The following is a 5,036-nucleotide window of genomic DNA, read 5'->3' as shown; positions in this document are numbered from 1 at the left end:
ATTTTGGTATCATGGATATGATGATTCTATGGTCCAAAAATATATTTGTGTTCTCTAGGTGTTGTGGCATTGATTGTTGTTGGTTGTGAGAATCTATGTTTGACCTATCCTTAGGTCTAGATATGATTTGTGGAAGCATGTTTGATATGTTATGGGTCTCACCGTATCATGTGGAGATCCAAATTTGAGTTATTTGCATTGGAGAGTATGTTCTTGATCGCTAATTTCTTATATGGATGTTTAGCATGTGGATATGGTGTTGGTTATATTTTGATGATTGTGGATTGGTGAATTAATCTTTGAGGATGTGTTTTGGTCCCTTATTTCTCCTAGAGTGGATCAATGTGTGTATTTTTGGTTTTGAAAGTGTATCTTGATTCAGGATGACTTGGTTTTAGCTTTGATGATTTGCCTTGTATATAGGGATGTGTATGATTGAGTTGTGGAGTAGAGAGAGTGGAGAAAGGAAATGAAGGAAAGTGTGGTGAATATAGACGTGAGGATAATCAATGAGGTTTGGTAAAGAGTAGTATAAGAGTTGTGTTCGAATGATATGCAAGTTGTGCTAAGACTGTGACAGAGTGTTGGTAGTTGAGATCAGAGTTGTGTGTGTTGATGTTGGTAACTTGATGTAGAGTTCAAGGATAGCTTCGTGATCAAGAGATCCTTCTTTTCATATAATTTTTGTATCTTTCCCTGAGTGCAATTAGCTTCAAGTCTACAAGTTCTCTTTTGTATCTTTCCCCATGAGCAGTTAGCCTTGGTGTGCAATTTTGGAGTAGTTAACTCTTTTCTTTTCAATCTGATAGACATAGTGGATATATTTTGTGGGTATGTACTCACTATGGTTTTCCCCTGTTTGGGTTTTCCATTTATAAATCTTGATGTTAATGTGTTGGATGTGTGTTGAAATTTAATTGTTTATGTGTTGCATCAAATTTTTGTTTTGGATATATTCACCCCCCCTCTCAGTCCTTTCTTGGGTTCAACAATTGGTATTAGAGCAAGGTTCCTCTTGAGTAAGCTTAACCGCTTGAGGTAGATCGATATGGCATAGGACATGCATTACAAAGATCCTATATTTGATGGTACATTTTTTTTCATATTGGAAGGAGAGAGTGGAGTCACATTTGGAGACATTGTAGAGTGAAATTTGGGAAATCATTCATATCAGATATACAACTTTGTAGGGTGGTGCTCAAATCGTGGATGAGAAAACATTGAAGGAATATAATGCAAAGGTTAGAGAAATAATCCTCAGTTGTATAAGTGATTTAGTGTTTGGAAGAGTAAAAGGATTGAAGGAAGCAAAAACTATATGGGAAAAGTTGCATTTGGCATATGAAGGAGATACAAAGATAAAGTAGGCTAGGCTGATGAATTTGAAGTAGAAATATGAGTACCTGAGAATGTTGGAAGATTAAAGCATTGAGAACTATATTCACAGAGTGATTGATCTTGCTAATGACATTAGAGTTGTCGGTGGACATTTGAAATTATTTGATGTTGTTCATAAGGTCTTGTTGACTTTATCTAATTCCTACAAGCCGCAAAGATGTGCTATACAAGAGAGTAATGATTTGAGTAAATATACTATTGATCAACTTATTGGTACCTTAGCAGCCTATGATATTTTGGAAATGGAGCAAGAGAAGAGAGAAAAGAGAGAAGCAACATTTAATGTTTCAAGACTTGATGATCCAGAATGCAGTGGAGATCTAGATGAAGCTGAAGGGAATTTTGTGAGAACAGTGAGGCACTGGAAAATACAAAGGTAAGTTACCTCTGAAATGTTTTTCTGGTAGAATTGGACATTATGCTTTTAATGGCACTTATAGAGAACATTATAAGAAACAGGATGTTGATGAGAAGAAGAACAAGTTTAAGAGATGCAATTTTAATAGAAGAGAGAAGAAGGGCTTATGTTCTATTGAGGAGAATACATTAAAACATGAAGTTGATGATGATTCGAATGAAGAATCCATGTTTCTGGAAATTGAAGATAAGGACAATGCTTTGGAGAAACCGAAAGAAGAGAAATCGGTTAGGATTGCATTGCATGCTAAGATAGAACCGAGAACATGAATTATAGACTCTGGATGTTCAAATTATATGACTGGTGATAAAGAAAGGTTTATTAATCTCAAGAAATATGATGGAGGATCAATGAAGTTTGTTGGAGAAGATGGTGCAGCTATTTGAGGTATTGGAAGCTTTTCTATTGATGGTAAGAATTAGACTAATGATATTTATTATGTTGAAGGATTAAGACAATTTTTTAAGTGTTAGTAAAATGTGTAGAAAAGGATATAAAGTTTTTTTTAGTAGCACTAGATATGTGATCATAAAGGAGAAGACTAGTAAAAAGAGTTGCAGAAGGAGTTAGAACAGGTGGAAATGTATATTATATCAGGGATAGAAAGGAGAACAAATGTTTACTAGCACAAAAGATTAAGATTGTTCCACTTGTTCTAGAAAAGAAAAGTGATCTAAAAGAAAGAAAACAAAAGGAAACAAATGATGAAGAAGAAGAAAAGGAGAATTCAGAGAAAGTTCATGCTAAGTATGTTCAGAAATATGATTCAGAGAATCAGACAATTGGAGATAAGACAAAAGGTGTTCAAACCAAAAGATTGTAGAAGCTCAAGATCAAGCTACTTACTATTTTTTATCTGTGACAAAGTCAAAGACTTATGAGAAAGCAAGAAAAGATGACATTTGGGTAAAAACAATGGAAGAATAACTAAATCAAATTTAGAAGAACAAGACTTGGGAGCTAGTACCTAGACCGGTGGACAATAATGTAATAGGAACTAAGTGGGTATTCAGGGATAAGTTGAATAAGAAAGGACATATGACAAGGAATAAAGAAAGGATGGTATGTAAAGGATATTCTCAAGTGGAAGGTATAGAATTTGAAGAAAATTTTGTTCTAGTAGCAAGGATGGAAGCTATTCGTATGTTTCTTGCATTTTCTTCTTACAATAACTTTAAAGTTTATTAGATGGATGTCAAATTAGCATTTTTGAATGGAGATCTAGAAGAAGTTTACATTGATCAACCAGATATATTCAGATTAATAAAAGATTTGGATATGGTATGCACATACTAAAGAAGGCATTGTGTGGACTCAAACAAGCACCTAGAGACTAGTATGCAAGATTGGACAAGTATTTGCTTCAATAGAATTTCAGGAAAGAAGATGGAATTTTTTATTTCTTAGAGAATGTATGTGAAGGAAATGTTGAAGAATTTTGGTTTTGATGATTGCAAACTAGTTACAACTCCTTTAACTATTGGATGCAAGCTGAGTAAAGATGATGAGTCTCCAGAAGCTTAATAGAAGTACAGATCGATGATTCGTGGATTGTTGTATTTAACTGTCTAGACCATATATCATGCAAGTTGTTTGTCTAGTAGCTAGATTTTAGGAAAATCCAAAGGTAACACATGAGCAATCTGTAAAGAGAATTTTTAGATACTTGAAAGGTACTGTAAATTATGGACTTTGATACAAAAAGGTGGAGATTTTATGTTTAAATCCTATATTGATGTAGATTGGGCTGGAAGTGTTGATGACAAAAAGAGTACTAGTGGTGGTGCATTATTTTTAGGGGATATATTGGTCTCTTGGTTCAATAAGAAACAAAATATAGTTTCCCTATCTATTGCTGAAGCAAAGTATATTGCAGTGGCATCTTGTTGTACTTAGGTAATGTGGATAAGACAGACTCTTTAGGATATCAAGGTAACATATGATTAAACAATTCCTATTATGTGTGACAATACTAGTGCAATAAACATTTCAAAGAATCTAGTTATGCATTCGAGAACAAAGCATACTTCAATTAGATATCATTATTTAAGGGAGAAATTTGTTGAGAAGGAAGCTTGATTGGAATACATTTCTACAAAATAGTAGGTTGTGAATATTTTCACTAAGTCATTGGCGAAGGATAAATTTGAGTTTCTTCAGGAGAAGCTTGGGGTCATTGCCCCTCCTTCTAGCTAGGTGCATTATGGGGATGCATCTTTCTAGGGGGAGATTTCATGCATATTTCTTTTCCTAGATTGATGCTATGATTGCTCTTAGGGGGACCAGTGGTGTGTGCAGTGTTGCTGTGAAATTTGTCCTTGATGGTAAAGGGGGAGAGATTGAGAAGGTTTGATATGCTAAGAGAGATTGAGATTAAGAGAGATACTACATAAATGTGTTGAATATTTTTGGAGAGATATTGAGCAGTATTATTCTTGTTTGAGGTTCAAGTATCAAGTGTTGCCATCAATGACAAAGGGGGATATTGTTGAAAGTATGTGTCGATGTGTTGTTGTGGTTTTCATTGATGTCAAACTTGTTATTTCAGATTGTTTTAGAATGTCTATGGTGCAGAGTTATCTTGTTGTGTTGCTGACAATGTAGTTGTTCTATTGGTTGTTTTAGAAGTTCTTGGGTTCATAATCTATTGCTAGCAAAAAATTATCCTTAGGTTTGGATATAATTTTGATATCATGGATATGATGGTTCTACAGTCTGAAAACATCTTTGTGTTCTCTAAGTGTTGTGGCATTGATCATTGCTAGTTGTGAGATTCTATGTTTGACATATCTTTAGAGTTGGATATGATTTGTGGAAGCGTATTTGATATGTTATGGGTCTCATCATAGTGTGTGGAGATCTAGATTTGATTTATTTACATTGGAGAATATGTTATTGACCGTTAATTGCTTATATGAATGCGTAGCATGTGGATATGGTGTTGGTTATGTTTTGGCAATTGTGGATTGGTGAATTGATCTTTGAAGATGTGTTTTGGTCCCCTCTTTCTCTTGGAGTGGTTCAATGTATGTATTTTTGGTTCAAAAAATGTATCTTGATTTAGGCCAACTTGGTTGATTGAGTTGTGGAGTAGAGAGAGTGAAGAGAGGCAAGGAAGGAAAGTGTGGTGAATATAGATGCAAGGATAATCAATGAGGTTCGGTAAAGAGAAGAAGAAGAGTTGTTTTCAAATGATATGGAAGTTGTGTTGAGACTGTGA

The sequence above is a fragment of the Cryptomeria japonica genome, chromosome 4, assembly GCF_030272615.1.
Source record: "Cryptomeria japonica chromosome 4, Sugi_1.0, whole genome shotgun sequence".
Taxonomy (NCBI): domain Eukaryota; kingdom Viridiplantae; phylum Streptophyta; class Pinopsida; order Cupressales; family Cupressaceae; genus Cryptomeria; species Cryptomeria japonica.
This window is presented reverse-complemented; position numbering follows the sequence as displayed.